The sequence below is a fragment of the Filicampus tigris genome, chromosome 4 (genome assembly GCF_054856515.1).
Source record: "Filicampus tigris isolate MCC_2025a chromosome 4, RoL_Ftig_1.0, whole genome shotgun sequence".
Classification (NCBI taxonomy): Eukaryota; Metazoa; Chordata; class Actinopteri; order Syngnathiformes; family Syngnathidae; genus Filicampus; species Filicampus tigris.
In genome coordinates this window covers 15,354,594-15,374,084 of record NC_141220.1, presented here as the reverse complement: position 1 = coordinate 15,374,084, position 19,491 = coordinate 15,354,594, and the positions used below count along the sequence as shown (strand labels likewise).

Genomic DNA, 19,491 nt, shown 5'->3' with positions numbered 1-19,491 from the left:
ACTGGCCATGTACCCCCGCACGAATGACAAGGAGGAGGCATCCCTGTTCAAATGTTTTTATTCCCCAAACAAAGCCCCATTCATTCATATTGAGATGTGTCTTAGTTAAATTGATCTCAATAGAAATGCAGTCTGGAGTGGGCCAGTCTCTATGGAGCAGCACACTCCGCCCCCCTGGCCAAATATCTATATTGTCCACTTCTACAGACTGCGCTTTGTAATTATAATATAATTCATTATGTCCGTGCTGCATGTGTCACAAAAAGGGTAGTACCCCCCTCTCTCGCCGACACACCCTGAAATCCTCCCGCACTGATCAAGCTGAACATTGTGGTTGTCGTTTTTAAAAAGTCGGCCCGCTTCGAAATCCCCTCTCACACACCCCGTGACAACAATAGATTTCCCCCTTTTGCTTAATAGAGATATCAGCCTCAAATCTGACAGCTCACAGCGGCCTCGTCCACGGCTGTTGAGAAATCTATAGCACGCTGACAAGCCAGCCAAAAGAGCATTCATTCATACCATAACCACCATATTAGATTATGTATTTAGTGTTATTACGCCCACTCCCAAGTGTGGGAAAATGTAGACAGAATAAAAATGTAATCTATTGGCATTGAAAATAATGTTAATAAGCTACCACCATTTATCATTTAGTTTGAAAAATAGGGGGGGGAAACTGCTCATTATTTGGCAAGCTTTAGGTCTACATTTTTATGAAGCATTAACAAATAAGCAGGTCACAAACCCCTCATGAGATATTGAACAAACACTTAGTAGTATTTATAGCTAGAAAATTCAGTAGCTTTTCTATTTGGCAAGCATTAGGTCACTGTCTTCATAAAGTGTCGGCAAATGTGTTAATAACCACTTTATAATCCATTTACAAATGTTTAGTATAAAGTGTAACACAACTGGACAGTCCCAATTACTCCTATCAAATTCAGTAGTCACACTATTTGGCAAGCATGAGGTAAGTCTTGCGGTTTTTAATTGTTTACCTTACAGTGATGAGTCTTTATGAAATGTTAACGAATGTATCAATTACCACAAATCATAATTAATTAGCTACTCCCATTTCGAGCTAGAAGTGGAGCCAATTTTTTCAATGCCTACATTACAATACAATTATCTTTTCCACACACATTTTCTATGTATGCGCCAAAAAAGAAAAAAAAATGGCTTGCATATATTTCATTTAATCCTTTGGTTTATTATCGAAAGTAAAATAGCACAGTTGACAAAGATTAAAAAAAATAATAATCTGCATCCAACACAATAGTAAGAGTTAAACAGAATGTTGCATACGCGTTTTAGTGTATTAATATTGAAATAAAAGCAGCAATAACAGGTTGCCTATTTCATAACAATGTGCAATTTTGCCATGTGAAGGCATTAAAAAAAAAAACAATTGTGAAGTTCAATTTGTACATGAATGACTATGTTTAAAAGAAAAAATAGAGTTACATTCATTCATACCAAACATGTGACTCTTGTGACGCAATGTGACTTTTTACGTCCAATGTCGTCTTTTGTATTTTGATGCATTCTGTCCTGACGCAACTGAAATCTGTTTACTCACAAAGCTCAGCTAAAACCAAGAGTTGTGCTAACTCGGGCAGTATCATTTGATATATGTGGTCCAATGAAACACGTAAAGTTTCCTGCATGTTACCACCCCGCTTCAGAACTGAGAACGCCAATGTAACCGAATACGCTTCCTAAACGTATACCAAGTTTCCTTAAAGTGGAAGTCAACCCAAACATATTTGTTTCCAGAATATGTTCTCTTTTCACATAGAATACATAAACAAGTAACAGCACTTATGGTAGTAGCTCTGTTCATACACTTTATGATGGTTATGGGGAACGTCACGTGACCAAACCGCAAAACAGGTTGGCAGACTTCTTGTGTGCGTAACGATAACTACAGGCTGATGGCATGATGGTTTGAACCCAAACTTGATAGAATATTTTCTTTATAGCCGTTGTCGTGGGACAAAAGTTAAATACAAGTAAGTTTAGCATTTATCATTTATTATCATTTATTATTTATTATATTTATATTTATATTATATTTATCATATATATATATATATATATATATATATATATATATATATATATATATATATATAAACCAAAAAATGTCAGTTTTCCGTCAATGTTATACATTAATGGCCACATTATGCCGCCGCCCCTGTGTGACCTATATCTTTGCTACTGTAACAATGAAAATTTCCCCACTGTGGGATCAATAAAGGCATTCTTATCTTATCTTATCTTATCTTTTCTACTGACTGCAATGTCATATGAAGTCTAGATCCTTTTTTGCATACACATTGTAGAATTGCATTTGGGTTGCTACCATATTGAGCCAGTGAATTGTAGCAGTTCCACGCAAAACAAATTTTCCTTCCCCACCCCCCGTATCTTTGTGCCTGGGACAGAAGTCACGTGACTGTCAGGAGACAAATAATTTGCTGGGTTGCATCCAGAGCGTGTCGAAAGAAGAGCGCTCGTCTTTGGAGTCTACAAGGAGCTCTGGCGTCCCATTGCACACCTATCCAATTAACACCCCGCCTGCCAATCCCTGTCGGGGTCACACGCCGGCTCCCGTGGCATCACTCTACCTGTCTGCACCGCTCTCCACACAATCTGGAATTAACGCCACATCTCACCTGGTCACATGGACGTGCCACAGATTAGACTGGTGCAGCCGGGAGATACGCCCGCCTCTCCAAATGAGGGCGTGGAGGTTAAGAATTCAAATGCAGCGGGGGCTATTGTTTTGCAACTTCTTTCTTATTCATTAAACTCTGAGGTGAACATGGCTCCCCCCGCAACACCTTTTTTTTTTTTTTTTAATTCCTCCACAAGCCTGATAAGACATTTTATTTCAATGAATAGATAGAAGTTACAAGTTATCACACCAGTTTATGCCTTAATAGGACTGCTAAGCTACTTGGGGGCTAAGTAGCTTACTTCTTTTGTAATATAAAATAATATTAAAAAAAAAAAAACACCAACGTTATTTCTATTCTCATCCCTGAACATAATGCATGCGATTTGACCTGTTCGAACCTCAAGTCATCACTATGATTAAGTGCGAAGGGTTTATCACACATTAATACGATGCAGTATTTTAAAATCGGTTTAAGTAATTGTGTATTTTATAATTTTTTTTAAATAGTAAGTAATTTTTTTTTCACGTTAAAAAATGTGCCTATTTATTGCTAATTTTTTTCATGTTTTAAATTTGTTTATTAATCAAATTGTTCTTACAGGTAACTTCGCAGGTTGCTTCTATAACCTGTGGTTGCAACGTTTACATTTTGATCTAATCTGCTAGGTAGGCTGTTCATTAAGCGCAGACCTCTTTTAATAATATATTATGACAATACTCTGTAATACTTTAATTGTAGAATACCACCAGAAATTCATCTTGAAGTATTTGAGGAGCATATACCTGACCTCAGTGTGTTGTCTTTCTGATAAAAGATGCGTGAAGATACACTGAAGTGCATATAGATATTACATACACCTTGCAATATTTTTAGACTGCCGGTTACGAGTCAGTCTGAAGAGTTTGATGCCCCGAAAAGTTCAGAAAGAATTTTCCTAATTTTCCTGAGACAGGATTGCCCCCCACCCCCAAACGATAATTTAAATTGAAACAATTTTAAAATATAAATTATTGACATTTATGTCAACAATGTTGGTTAGTGTTAGTTAGTTAGTTAGTTAGTTAGTGCAACAAAACAAGCAAGGGTTTTCCAAAACAATTTGCTGAGTTGTTTTTACGTGTATCTTTAAGTTGGGAGACTAGGGACAATTAGTTCCGTAAACTGTTATTTCAAAACTTAAAAAAATATTACGTTGAATTGCACAACGTAAAATTGTATTGAAGTTTGTTGCCTTGATTTTAAATTTTGTTTTTTAAGTATTTATTTATTTGTTGATTTATTTTTACAGTGTGGGTGCAGATCTAGTAATAGTATGGAACTGGACCGCTATCCCTGTGGAAAACGTCTCGACTGGTCCTCTATACAGATACAAAACTGATTCAGTTTGATAGAGGAGTGCTGTATGGTTTAATATTGAACAAATTCAATAACACTTAAGACCATAGCTCTTCTGTTTGTCAGAGGCGATCTGGGGAAAATAACATTACAGGCCATCTTGGACACAGATATTTAGTATTGTGCTATCTTGCGATGTTAGAAAGCATGAACATCAAGCAAAGGCCTATCACTTTGCAGGAGTGTGCGTTATGTGAAAGGTTACACTCACCTCAGTGCATCCCTCCGGTTATTAAGACAACACTTGTGGAGTCCGGTGGGCGTGCTTTAGCGAAAGGGAAAAAAAAAAGGCTTTTTATATTCCTACAAGTCAAGGGCACAAACATGACATAAGTGCAGCTCAGCTTGTCTACACTGGCATGTAATTGGGATTTCTTTACACTGTATTGTGCACGCTGACAGGAGTTGCGAGTTGATTGCCCTTCATGGGTGTCTAATTGATTTAGATTAAAGGAAGACTGCTTGTAATGGTTACTACGGGAAAAAAAAAAACACTGGCTTGGTTTGTCTTTGCTTTGCCCTTAAACTGCACACCAAACATGGACCAACACGGCCCACATGCTGGTTCACATGCACGCGGTGCGACACAGCAGTGTAGGCATGATGTCCATGCGCACAGAACAATTCTGATGCGATGTACTGTACTGATGTACTGTAAGAGGAAAAACGTAAAATAAGACATAGAATACCGTGAATCCCTCAAAAGTTAGAGCGAAAGTTAACACCCAACAACCCCCAATAAAAGACTACTGTAATTTCCCCAAAAGTTGTGCAGATTAAATAGGACTAAAATCATTACCAAAGGCTGTGTAGGTTATTGCATGACTTATTCTAACTCCCCAAAAGTTGTGCGGATAAAATAAGATGTCTGTACTCTCTCACAATTGGCGAGGGTTAAAATATTTGGATTTTCGTGGAAACCAGAAATGTTCGGCTGTTTAAATTAAGACAACCATTAAAAAGATGTCCTGGTATAAAATCAAACTACTATGAAGTTGTGCAGGTTAACATCAGACCTATCTTAAAATAAGACAACTTAAACAAACACACAAACAAACAAATAATTAAATAAATAAATGAATAAATGTGTTACACAAGATAAGAGAGACTACCATAAATCCCTCAAACGTTGTGCAGGCTAAAATAAGACTAAAGTCAAGCACCAAAAGGTGTGCAGGATTAAATAAGCCTACCAAAAATCCCCCAAAGGTTGTGGAGGTTAATATTTGCCCCCTTTAAAGCCCCCAAATGTGCAGGTTTAAATAAGATCACCATAAATACCTGTCAAGGAAACCAAAATTGTTGCCATGGAATAAAAAAATAACAATTAAAAAAAAAAATGTTGTACAATACGCAAAAGTTAAGCAGGTTAACATAAGGCTACGGTTGAGACCCTGTAAGTTGCTTGTCTTAAAATAAGACTACTGTAAGGCCTCAATATTTGCATAGGTTAAGCCCCTAGCATTGTTGGCCAAGGTAGAAAAATGCGCATTCACATCAGGGTTCGTTCAAGGTAGCAAATGTTCGCCAAAGGGCCGCCAGATGTTCAGCAGATGTCTGTCTGTACTTTTCTTGTCGTAAGGGAATTTTGACCGTGTTCTAAATCTCCTTGCAACATTAAAAATCATTAAGACCGTTGGCAAACGTCTGGCGAAGGTTTTGCGAACATTTGCGACATTGAATGAACCCTGACCGACTCTTGCATGAACGCAACATTCGCTGCCTTCGAAAACACTCGCAATTGTTAAAACTTGTTTAGAGGGGAAGTCAAACCAAAAACATTTTTTTCAAGAATATGTTCTATTCTGGCCCACTAGTTGAAACATGGCATTTTTATTATAGAATTTGTGGACTATGTGTTAAGCAGCAAAATCGACCTGTTTTTAGCCATCTCAGGCGGTGGCCATTTTGTCACTTCTGCCATCTGAAAATGACATCACAGTCTCTCAGGGCTCAAGTAACGACCAATCATGTCTTAACTTCAGAAAACAAGGGACAAAATGGCCGCGCCCTGAGATGCCTAAAAACAGGTGTATTTTGCTGCTTAATTGATTTTCCACAAATGCAATAATAATCAGAATGCCATGTTGAGACTAGTGAAGTCGCACAGAACGTATTATTCCAAAGAATTTTTAGGAGTTAAATTCCCATTTCAGCAATAAATCTAAACTGGACTATACCGCTCGGTGGAATGAAGGGTAGAATAAAGGAAATTAGAGCCATACACTGGCACTGCCTGATGTTGTTTTTTCCTGAAAACGAGCCGTTCATTCATTCGCAGCAGTGAGTTGAGACACTGCATCTATTTGATATACGATATTGTTTAATACAATATGCACCCTTGGCTAATTCGCTAGGTCTTTATCCCATTTGAAGTAGTGTCCCCGCGGTGTACTCGTAAGCATACTGTAGGTGTACATGCCGTTTGGGTGACATCATAAAAATGAAGTGTGGGCTGAAAAACAAAGTATGAAGTCAAAGCCAGAGAAAGAGCTCTCCTTTCCCGCTCCGAGAGCTCAACTACAAAGTACAACAAGCCAATCCTCTCGCTCGGCTCGCTTTGATAGCGGACCGGCCGCGTTATAAATAATGTATTACAGCATTTACAATGCAGAGAAAGATCTACTATCAAGAGAATGAAAATTCATTTACAAGTGCCTGAAGAGGGGGGGGGGGGGTAGCGTTAACTCTTTGCAGTCTTACGCATAAAAGAGCTCATATTTTTTTCTTCTCGCATTGTGCAGGTTAAGAGTGTTTGGTTTCCCTCCCACTTCTACTTACAGTTTGTGCTAGCTTATTTTTCTGGCAAAAAGGTGTTTGTGGTCTACTGGGACCACTTAAAAGTTTATGCAGAGCACTAGCCAAGTTGGACACACACACACACACACGCACACACAAAAAAAGGCCTTGAAGTATACACACACTGGCCCCTTTCTCAGAGCCTCTCAGCTCCGGCTTGGGGGGAGTGTTGTTGGTTTACGAGAGGGAAAATAGCCGCGGCCCTCCGCAAAAGTGAAATGGGATTAAGGCCTTTGTTCGGCCCACAATGGTGAGGGGAATTAGCAATAGTTGTAGGCACTTAGAAGGGCTCTCACACAGAAGCTTATCCCAGATTTTGCACAATAATCATTTGAATATCAACAGTGTTTTGCAACTACAGCGCTAATGTATAAACCTCCCTTTAGGATATCAACACTCCCCCCCGGAAAAAAAGAATTTTATCAACCCCCGGCCCCCCCACCCCGGAAAAAAAATTATTTCTGACCGCTTGGCTCCATCCCATATGTTCACACTTTTTATGGAGAATTATGAAATTTGAGTACAATTGCAGGAAACCAATGGGAATGAACCTGACTGTACAGCTTGGTGGAATAGGAGGAGAAAGTAAAGGTCATTTCAGCTATACCTGATATCGCTTGGCAAAAGTGGAAGTGCTTTTTGTTATTGATTACAAATTGAGACATGGCGTTGGAATTGTTTAGTCTTGTTCTTAAGTGATTCTTCTTTGTTTTCAAGCCAGTTCTCATTGGTTGGTTTGTCAATTATTGACCAGATCTCTTGGTTGAAACAAGGCCACAGTCAAGAATTCCATCTACCGCCCCAAACATTTCAAATGCAAGCAAGCTCTCTTTGGCTCTATCTAAGTTATCAGTACCATTATTGACCAATCATTGATTATTTTTTGTCTGTGATTTCTACTGGAGCGCATCATTTGACGACGCTTTTTGGGAGGGGAGATCCAAGGATGAGCGGCGAAGAAGCGCGATGGGCCTCTTCGTTTTCTTTTTTTTTTTTTTTTTTTTTGCCCACGCACTGAACACGTATTGTCCCGATCACAAAACAGTGAGTGAGATCAGCAGACTTGTCAAGAGGCCCTGGCTTGAATATGAATGATGAGAGAAGAGCAGGGTGGTCCGAGCGCTGCTTCTCGCTGTTAGGCAGGTGAAAATAAGCTCCACCGTCCGTGCCAGCTGCCTTCATCTCCACTCGGCCAATTGAGAACCACCGAAATGGATTTAGACGCTTTCTCGGCCGACGTTTATGTGCAGAAATAGCTCGTTTCCAAGCCGATTCTGTCCCAAGCTGTCAAAACCAAGAAATGAAGACATAACGCCTCCCCTTCTTCCCTTTAGCTGAATGCCCTCGAGTGTCCACATTGTAGCGGCGTGAATGCGGTGACTACGATGCGCAGGATGAATAAAGTTATCTGGCGGAGGGGCTGAATGGCATGTCGTCGGTAGGAGGCGGGGGGGGGGGGGGGGGGGGGAGCCCCCGGGCTTTTTGAGGGCCCCGCGGCGCGGGGGTCACGGCCCAGCTGCCTTTTAGGGGTGAAAGGGACACCAGCGGGGCCGGACGGCCTCGCCAAAAGAGCTGACAAAAACCCCGACGGTGTCAAATAAAGACATCGCAGATTGGACGTTGACAGATTTCCCCCCCTCCTCCGTTGCCCGAGTTGCTCAACGCACTTCACACTTTGAGTCTTGGCTCGGGTTTGTATCAAGTGTCCTGGTCAGTGTCCACTTGTTCACCGATAAAAACTAGACTTTTTTTTTTTTTCCCCCTGTTGGTTTTCTTTGATTTGGTCATATTAAGTAAGGGGTGCTTTGGTGAAATCAGCCGCATTTCCTCACAGGTAGGATTCCTATTTGATTTTGATTCTTTTTCTACACAGGTTTTGCTTGATTTAATGGCAAAACAAGTGGTATTGGAAATTGGATGAAATCCCGGCATAATGGTGTAGCTGTCTGTTCACCTGTCTCACCAAAACCTCCAAGAGACAAACTGTCTAGCTTGAGTCACCTCACTCCTGTTCTGTCGTCCTGCTACTTGTTTCCTGTTCATTTCCAGATTGAGTACAGTTACTTACAGTCCTCAATTGTTCATTGGTGGAACTGCAGTCAGTTAATTCTCATATCAGGTCATTGCGGTCTCCCTTCTTCTGACTGTACCCTCACCCCTGATTAAAAATTAAATAGTGTTGCACTCTGTTTCAGTTCACCTTAGACTTGTGTCTCCTTTTTTAAAAAGCAGTCTAAAACATTTGTTCCGGGAGGCAGACTTGATTTTGTTTGATTGTGTTTTTAATGGTGTGAACAATCAGGCGTGCTTTATAGAGGAAATGAAATGGCTTCTACCACCTAAGTCCCATTGCAAATAGCAGGAATTAGGTCCTCTCAATCAGTGCCTTTCCAGAAATTCTTCCAGCAGGTTGAAATTGGCCAGGCTAAGTAGGCTAATCATCAGGCCACATTATAAGGAATTGACAGTTGATTTAAGCTGTCAGCAGCCAGCGGTAGCTCAGGTCCGAAGCTGTGGCGACCTCCGCCGCCGGGGGGTGTGGGGGGGATGACGGGGGGTTGGGGACTCGCAGACAATTTCCATGTTAAAAACGCCGCTGGAGAAATCCCAGCAATGGCCCCTGCGAGATGATCAGAGTGTGCGACGCTGCTGGCGTAGCGAGATGGAAGTGTACAAGTGTACAACAAACGCTCTGTTCCGGTTGGCGTGCGGTAATCGTGTTGTTTTCATGCGTAGCCACAGGCCATGATAAAGAGACAAAAGACGCTTCTGACAAGTGTGCTGTCAAAATGGAAAATATGGCCCATTATATGTGTCAGGCTGTAATTACACACATGTACGTGCACAAAAAAAGTAGTCATTTTTAGTTTTGATTTTTCTTTTTTTCCTCCCTTTCATCAATTGTGTGTCAAGTGTCATCAGAGCGCTTTATTCATTCATCATCACTGGCTTCATATTTAAATTCATTTTCCTTCAGGCTCTTTTTCTGTTTTTTGGGGGGGTGTTTTAATTTCTGCATATGTGCAGAGTTTGCAAGGAGACAGATCATTTGTGGCGAGAAGAAAAGAGATCAGTGGCGTGCCGGGAGTTTGTCTGATGCGCGACGAGATGAAGAAGCACTTTTACAAAAGGAGCAAAAACACGGCGGTGACAAGCGTGTTCATCTGCCGCCGTTTACGTCACTCTGCATTCTATGTGACAACACTGACGTGTTCCAGTCTACCTACTGCACACAAAATGCCTTCGCACTTATGAGTTTCACAATTAGTGGCTGTTTTGGGGGTAAAGCCGTATACTGAATTAAATTTAAAATTGATTAAATCTAACCTTATGACGGTTACACAAATGAATAAAATTCATTTCTTTATTAATGTGTCTGCTCCTAGTTTTTAGCTGTACTTATCCAACACAATAAAATCTAGAGACTAAATGCGAAGAAAAAAGCAATGTCATGTAAATATGAATCGTTAGAATGTTAATTAAAATTGATGTAGTATTACAAAAAAAAAGCTTTGAGAATAAAATCACTAATTAGCTCAATTTTAGCAGTGTAAAATCCGAGTAAAACAGAAAAAGTTGGTGTTGTACGATAAACTGAAACCGTCTCGAGAATTAGGTCAGTGTATGTTTTGCTGACATCTGTAAAATGTCAGAATTTTACAAGACTTTAATTTTGTTATATATACCGTATCAGTAGAGACTATTTTTTATGTTTTGTATGCAACCTTACTCCAACACAAAAAAATATGGTGTGTTGAATTTACTCTATTTTATTTCATCAAGTGCATTTTTAAGTAGATGTATAGTCTACTTAAAATGTATTTTAAGTAGACTATACATCTACTTAAAATGTATTTTAAGTAGATTACATTTTTTTAAGTAGATGTATAGTCTACTTAAAACATGAATCTTGATCCAAATGATTTTATTTTGTGCAAACACTTGACAGTCGAATTGACTAAATAAATAAAAAAAACATATTTCAGGATATAAAACACTATCCTCATATTTAGCTTTATTTTCCTTCTATATTACAACCTTTATTTAAAAAAAAACCTTATTACCTTATTGAGGCAATATGGTGACTTATTTTGAACATTATCCTGGTAACATTACTATTGTACTCTTGTTTGAGATGATTCTAATGCTCATTTGTAAGCTACGGAGTAAGTCGGCGGGGGAAAGAGAAAGCCCCGCAATCTGTTGTTGGGTGTGTGCGCGACGTAACAATAGATAGAGAGGCATGATGACTTATTAAACAGAGCCAACCTGCGGCGCGCCTTTTTCTCATTACCTTTTCAATTCCCTGCTTTAGAAAGGCGTCGGGTGCACTGACCAAACTCTTGCCGTGTAATTCTCCCTCGGCCCTCTTTCATCAGCACTATTGGCTGGAGAAATATGAAGCTGATTTTTATCTATCCGCCTGTATAAATTCACAAAAACCCTCGATTTGCCTCCAAACCCCCCCATGTGGACGACACCTCCGTGATGTGGCCGCCACTATTGCTGATCCCCAGTGTCCGATAAGGCTCCCCCCTCTGCTTTTTTTTAATGATTTGACAGGCATCTGACATGAGCCTTATAGAGACACTGCATTTTTTTTGGTACACTTGTTTACAGCATGCTGCTCACATGAAAGCTATCGTCCATCTATTGAATCGCACTCTTTCTCTCGATGAGGGACGTATATTGATGCCTACAGATGCTTGTAATTGGATATAACGCCAAATAAATGAGTGCTAAAAGGAGACTATTAACAAAAACTGTGCCTTTTAACAGTTAATGTTCATTTTTGATAGATTAACCCCCAAATGTATTTTGTTTAATTCACCTGTTGAAAATTGATGTGTTTCAAAGTTTAAAATCCACAAAAATAATATTTAACCCCTCTGGTATTGTATGGGTTTTGACCGGTTTCACAGTTTCAACATCTAGAAAAAAACATAGGTGTGTCAAATCCACCCAGTCGAAAATCTAGAAGAAAAAAATCTTAAATTGGGGTTACACATATTCTGTTGGTCGTGTTTTTCTCATTTAGCTTTTTCAGAAAGAATTTCTAATAAATAAATAATCATTTCTATTGTTGTATTTTGCGGGTATTTGTTGTGGAGTGGGTCACATTGACCCATCTGAAAATCTAGAGGGATTTTTTGTTGTTGTTGTCGTTATTGTTATTATTAAACTTATTCGGACAGCCTTACACTTTTCCTTTTCTTTTTAAAGATATATTTTCAAAAATGCATTGTGCAATTGAATTTTCGCTAAATCTAAAAAAAAAAAGATAAAATGCATTGTGTCATTACAGTTTTGATTGGGTGTACAGCGGGTCGCACTGACCCATTTGAAAAAACTTTCAACTAATTGGTTTCAACGTATTCTCCTGGAAGCTCTGCCACTACTGCACTAATAAACACAATGTCCAAAATAACACATTACACAAGTGACAAATACCTTAAAATAAAAAGCAGTAGTAGTGGTAATAAGACAGTTGGTGTCACATGTGCTTACTTTGAATGTGTTCACTCCTCATCTGCTCTAATTTTCTCTCGAGTGCTTTCTGGCACTTTTGCAGCAGTATCCCGGCGTAGTTCTCTTTGAAAGTCTACAGCGACGGTGTCACTTGTGGGAGGGGAGGCAGGGAAAAAAAACTTTCATCACGCATGGCTAGCTAATCAATTGAAATCCAGCTGCCTTAGCCACCCATCCCCATATCCCCCCAAGCGAGGTTGTAACGTAGAATGGCTTTCATCAGCTCAGCCTGCTCTTAAAAAGAGAACTCCTTCTCTGATGAACATTTCGGTTTGAAACAGACACTTTGCTTCCACACCTATCTGGACTTTCAAACTCTCCAGTTGGGTTCATTTTGTTTATGGGCAAATAACAATGCAAATTCTGTTTTGTTTTGTTTTTTATTGAAAAAGAAACAAATAAGTTTAGTCCTGATGTTTTTCTGTGCTATTTCTCATCCAAAAATATACTTGCACAATGCAAATATTTTTTTCTGTGTAATTTTTTTAAAAGGACATTCTAATCTTAACTTTAACTAAATGTTTTCTCAATTCTGTATAGTGGTGGCAGTGTGACCTGATCCACACACTTATAACCATTCCAAGAAATATCACAGTACAAATCTATTTTATCCAGATTCTGAAATGGGCCATTTTAGATGTAATCATCAAAAATATACGCGAGGCATTTTTTCATAAGAAAAAAATTGGCTTCTGTCCTAATTTTTTTCTTCACTGATATATTCTTTTTCAAAATTTCAAGTGGTTAAATGGAATTCGCTATAAGTTTAATCTTAAACCAAAAAATTCTAATAAAAAAAAAACATGAGTGAAATGTTTTTTCCTAGCTTGTGACAGGGGGCAACTTGACCTGTTACATTTAATCATCAAAAAATATAACAGCACAATGCATTTTTTGTAGTAATAAATAATTCAATTAAATCCTATTTTTAGCAATATTTTTCTAGATCTTCTAATAAAAAAATCTATTAAAAATAAATAAAAAAAATACAAAAATTATTTCTAAAAATCAGCTATATATTTACACATTCAAATGGGTTAATGTGGCTCTGTTTGATTATCATAAAATATAATAGCACAATACAAATGATTTTTTTTGTGTATTAAATAATATGTATAGTAATTGAAAGAAAAGAAAAGGAAAAATATGAATATAATGTGTTTTTTTCTCCAAATTCTTAAACTGGTCAATTTGACCCGCATCATACAGTACCAGAAAGGTTAAGTGGGCCCTGTATTGGTTGCTGACTCCAAACTTTTTTGCATGTGATCGCACAATGAGTTGGCGGTTTGCTTGCATATGAGTGCGAAATTGATTTTCATCAGCACGTCATCGTATTTTAATTTTTTTTTTTTTTTTTTTTTTTATAAGATTAGAATAATTGTAAGGTTTTGACAAGACCTCACCATGTGCATTTCCGCCAACGCCCCCTCCCTTGTTAACTCCCAACGCACTGGCCTTACATCATTATTATTTCATATTTGCAATCTTCAGCACCACGGGGGAGAATATTATCTGCAATCATCGCTGTCGTCGTGGCCATCGTCGTCCTCGCGATTCTCTTGGTCACCTCCCAAATAAGTCATTTAGTTGTAAAGCAGCTTCATTTACTCCACCTATTCATTCCAACCCCCCCTTCCGACCGCCTCCTTTCTGTCATATATCTAAATACAAATCTTCATTTTCTAACTGACAGCTTATTACCTCTGAGCACACATGCTGATAAATTTAATTCCAATGAGTTAGCTTCCATTTTGGGGATCCCATTTATCCGCTAATGTGCTAGCAGACACGCTGGAGGACAAGAAAAAAAAAAAAAAAAGGTCCTACACATTTGTACTGTGAATTTATGGCATTTAAAATATATATAATGGAAACTATGTTTTCACATTCTTTTTCCTAATAATTGGTATGTTTTTCCTTGCGGGATGGTGTGCGTCAGAAATTTGACCTTACTCCCCTAACATCGTGACTTTTTTCTGATATTAAAATTGAATTAAAAAAATTAAATGCCACTTTACTCTCATATTTTTTTCTTTAATTACTTCTACGTCAATAATGCCAAATTGTTCTCATAATTTAGTGACTTAAATTTTTTTTTTTAAATCTCACCTTACTCTATTTTAGGTGGTGGTGTGGTTTCATATGAGTGCAAATCAGTTTTTTCATTTCATCCACTTAAGTACTAGCAGGTTCGCGCAGGAGCCAAGGAAAAAACCTCCACAGAACATATTTTTATTCACAATAAATACCATGTCAAATAAGTATATAGTAAAGTTTCTAAGTATGTTTTGATAATCATTTGTGTTGTGTTTTTCCTTGAAGGACATTGTGCATGCAGCAGCCTGGGCTGCATTTTCTCAAGAAGTAAGTAAACTATTATTATTAGCTGTGATGTTGCTCCCTCACAGCACCCGTTAACAATGTGGCTAACGAGCCCCATTAAAGGATGAAAGTGTTCTCAACAGGTACGAGAGGACACTGCTGCTTTGGAGCTGTGAATGTGTACTCCTCTCTCAAAGCCCCCCCACAAGAAAGAAAAAGGAAAAGAGGCTCTCAGGAGGTAAAAAAAAAAAAAAAAGAACCCCCTTTTTTTTTTTTTAAGCCTCCCAAAAGTCTAAGATCAATTTGCTGTGGGTTTCTCACAACAACTGTGAACTTTTATTCAGTATTATTCTTTTTGGTGTGTTTTTCTTTATACTCTATTTACTCTCTGGTTACGTTGTGGGTAAAGCTGATCAATGTCAAGCCCCCAAAAATGTAGTGACCATTCAGGTCACATATTTTATTTTTATTTTTTTCCTTGTAAAATTCAATCAGTGTTTAATCTCTACTAACCGTCCTGATATGTTGCAGGTCGAATTTTTATCATGTTTAAGAATGGGGGGTTGCTGCTTTTTTAAATGTATTTATTCATTTATTTTCTATGTATAAAATGGTTGCAGAAATGTATTTTTTTGTTCTTAAACACTGTCATATTGACTAGTTGTGTACCAAAGATAACATAACACTAGGGTTTTAAAATAAAATCTAAAAAAAAAAAGAAAAGAGAATTCCCCTAATCATTTGGTGCATGATCAAATTTTCCCTTTTAATGACTAATTGTAGTTAAAAGCAAATGTAAGGCTAATTAGTGGTGCTGTGAGCAATTACGGCTTTTGTGAGCAGACTTTGTGCCGCCGCAGCAGCTTTTTTTTTTTCTTTTTCTCTCTGTCTTGCAGCAGGACTTTTTCCCACTGAAAGGCTTCACGCTCGGATTAGCCGTGGCTCAATTATGGTGAAAAAGTTCTTGCTAACTCGCAACATTTCTTTCACGCATCTTCTCTTCTTCAATTCTAACCCACAAAAACAAGATAATGCACAAAAACGTGTCACCTTTAGCACGAAAAAATAAACAAACTCACCATTATAAAAATGCTAAATTATGTTTTTTACAGGGAAAAAAGCAGCAAAATGTAAATAAAAAATGATATGGCAGTTTGTCAAATGAATTTATCTTTTTGTGCTTGTCTGCACAAGTTTTGCCAATGTTATCAGCAGTTTCCGCTCAAGAATAGCTTGAGGTGTTTTGAGTGTAAATCCGTCCAAAGCTGCAAGACACACATACACACACACACGCACGCACACACACACACACACGCACACGCACACACACACACACACACACACACACAGCATATGCTAAATACAGATAAGAGTATTCCTAATAGATCTGCAAAAAAAAAAAAAAAAGTCTGGTCGCAGCGTAGCTCAATGGATGTGCTTTGAATGTAGTTGATAAGTTGGCTTAAGCTTGAATGCTGTAGCCCGACGCAACATTGTGCAACTGGGGCCCGCTCCATCACAAAACTCGCCTTCCAGTAAAGACCCCCTTTCTGGGGGGGGGCGGCGGGGATTAGAGAAAAGCCTTCCAGATCAGCTCGTCTTACTATAATTTATGATGAGAAATACAGACGTGCCGGGAGGAAAAATCAGCTCGTCTGAAAATATTTTTATAGCCTTTATTTATCTATTTTGTTCCGCTAGAAAAGATAAAATAGAGCCGGAGAGCGTTTTCTCATGTTTTGTCCAATTTTTATTTTTTAAAGCCTCTTAATATTAGATCAACTCATAACAGAACTAATTTTATCACCATCCGTGAAGCTGATGGGTAAAATTTATTTGATAGATAGATAGATGGATAGATGGATAGATAGATAGATAGTTTGCCCTCTTCAGCTGATTATGTGTTTGAGGAAGCGAGAGGCCGATAAGCCTCTCTCATCCTTCCAAGCCACTTATAGAGCGGAAGTTCCAGCTTGTGTGTTGCTTGCTAAACTTCTGCTACTAATGCTACAACGACAATGATCATGGAAGAAGACAACTCATTGGTGGGCTACAAAATGTGAATCCGAAATGGATTGAGTTTGACTATTTGTCCGCTCAAAAAAGAGAACGAGAAAAAAAAAATAGAAAGTTTAGAAGTAATTTTACAAGACAAAAGTTGGGCTTATATGAGAAAAATGTTGTGATGATAAAATTGTAAATGTGTGAATAATTAAGAGACAAAAAAGCAGTCATGCTACGAGAATATACAGTTGTGATGTGATATTACGCTAATAGCCCTGGGGTTAGGAGCTGTATTTTTTATCTTGTTAAAATTAAAATAGTCATTATTTTCTCCCAAAAAAAGCTACGATATTACAAAAATGAAGTCCAACTATAACGAGAAACAAGTTGCAAAGATACTAATAAAGTAATAACGAAAACAAGAGTAATGTTTAATATAAGAGAATAAAAGTTGCAATCATCAGTCAACAAGAAACGAACATCGTCAATTACAGGTAAAAACATTTACAGTGAAAAAAATGTATTTGAATTTACTCAATTTTATTTCACCAAGTGGTTGCTTTTTATGCAGACTATAAATTTACTTTTTTTTAATTATTGTTTATTATTTTATTTCATACAACCGCTTAATGAACTCAAATTTAGCAAATTCAACACTTTTTTAGAGTGTACTTTTCAAGGCAAAAAAAGTTCACGTTTAAAAAATAAAATTGCTTTTACGAGATGATTTTCTTCCCACTTCAATATTGCGACTTCAATCTGGTAAAAATATATACACTGTATATATATTGAATTTTCATTGTATCTGTTTTTTTTTTTTTCTTTTTGGTGTGGCTCCTGCGTAATAAACCCGCTGGAATCATTGTATGTATTTCTTTATTTGTCAAAATGTTTAAGAAAAGTAATTGAGTTGACTTATGGAGAACATTTATTGAAACAAAAACAAAAACATCATTTTATTCTGCGCGATATGAAAGTTTCCGGGGTGCTGTCAGTGAGTCAGGAGGGCATCTCTTGGCTGCCTCCTTAATAAGCTGCTTGTGCGGGCCTCTACTGTAATATATTGCAGCAATAAAGCAATTCCAAAGCCAGCCTGGCCTTTTGACCGGCGCTGAGAGTGTGGAAAGCAGCAGGCCCACCTCTGCTAACTAGGCTGCCTCTCTAATATGAGATACCTGTCCCTGGCTTTTCGCAAGGGGGTGGTCGTGGCGGGGGGGCTGAGGGCAGGGGATGAGGCTTAGCGCTTGATATTTTCATTTGGTCCCCGCAAGATGCCACCGTGCCGCTTTAATCTCGTGTTTGACGTCGGAGCGCTCTGCTCATGAAAAGTCGGTCTCAACTTTGACCCGAGGGGAGGTGCCGTCATAGAAAAATGACAGTGGTGGGTGGGAGAAGGGGGGTCTATCCTTGACCCCCTCCCATTGGCCTGCCAGAGTCTTTCCCCTGCCCTTCTTAATCAGGTGGGACCCTTCCCTTTTAGCCAGGGAGATGTATTCTCTCCATCCAGCTGCGACTTTAATTCCGAGTGGGCTCAGATGTCCGCCAATAAAGACGAAGGGCGGACATCTTAAAAGAAGGAAGGAGATGCTGCTTAGTTTTCCTCAGTGATGAATAAAAAACAGGAAATCTATTTCATAGGTTAGAGCCAGGCAATTAATCAATTTGATCAATTACAGTGAACCCCAGTTAATTGCAGCGTAGACTTTACAGACCCACTAACAATAGTTGTAAATGCATCACGTAAACAAACCCTATTAAAAAAAATGAATAAGTATTTTACCCCTCCCACACACTTTAACACTTTTAAACGTATTAAAACCTTTTTAAACACATTGTAAACCTCTTTGACGTATTCTTAAGAAGCAGGGCATGATATCGGCAATGCTCCATGAGCGTCTGGGTGAGAGCTGTAGTCGACAGCATCCCCTGCACGACTGTGTTTATTGTGTTTGTGTTTTACTATTCTCCAGAGCTGGGCAGTCCGTCCCTGGGCCGGACCGGCCAGATGCCCATTTTGGGGGCGGGGGGTGGGGGCTGACAAATTTAAAAAAGGGCTGGACTAAGCATACACGGAAGTGGATTTTAGTCCGGCCCACTAATCGGCCCTCATGCATGTGACGTACTCGTGATTTCATCAAATTTCATCTCAGCCTACTCGGTGAAAGGCTTCTTTTGAGGTTCTTTCTACTCCCGCAACGGCGAGAGCATCAACTGCCGCATTGATTCACATGACCGACGCATCGTGCTGTTGGCGACAGTTCTGCAACACATCCACGCACACATCAGGAATTGTTGCTGCTCTGATCGGTCCATTATGTCACATGTTGCGATGTCATAGAGTTTCCCACATGGAGACGAGAGAGAGGATGCAGCACGCAGCTCGTTGCTGATGCAAACCAAACTAGTTTGGCAGCGGCGTGTGTGTAAAAAGAAACTACTCACCCACGTTCCCCCTTAGCCGCCACCTTCCAGAGCGTTTTCGCAATAAGATTAAATGCATCGTCGAGTCATCTCGGTCCCTTTATGGTTGTAGCAGGAACGATATCCATTGTTGTCGCTCTCTTTTTGAAGCGACGCCCCACAACTTGGAACTCAACTGTTTCAAAACAACGGTCCACGAGTCTAGTCAAGGTCCGCGCAGCACTCAAGGATGAGGCCAACACATTGAGGTGGAGTTCATGCACTTCTTCTACTTCCGGAAATACGCTGTAGCAATAGCGGTTTGCTGGTATGCTTTTATTTTGAAGGGAAG

At 38.9% G+C, this 19,491-nt stretch overlaps 1 long non-coding RNA gene across 2 annotated transcripts in view; it reads left to right on the top strand.

Annotated features, from left to right (window-relative positions):
* Positions 1-19,491, top strand: part of LOC147148623 (uncharacterized) — a 153,168-nt gene that overhangs the window by 113,106 nt on the left and 20,571 nt on the right. The window contains exons 1-3 of one of the 2 annotated variants that reach the window (XR_015086512.1): positions 8,612-8,715; positions 14,736-14,777; positions 14,879-14,973. This is a non-coding gene — a long non-coding RNA (uncharacterized LOC147148623). Of the gene's footprint in view, positions 1-8,611; positions 8,716-14,735; positions 14,778-14,878; positions 14,974-19,491 lie in introns of those variants that run through there. The other variant, XR_015086511.1, reaches the window with a different exon arrangement.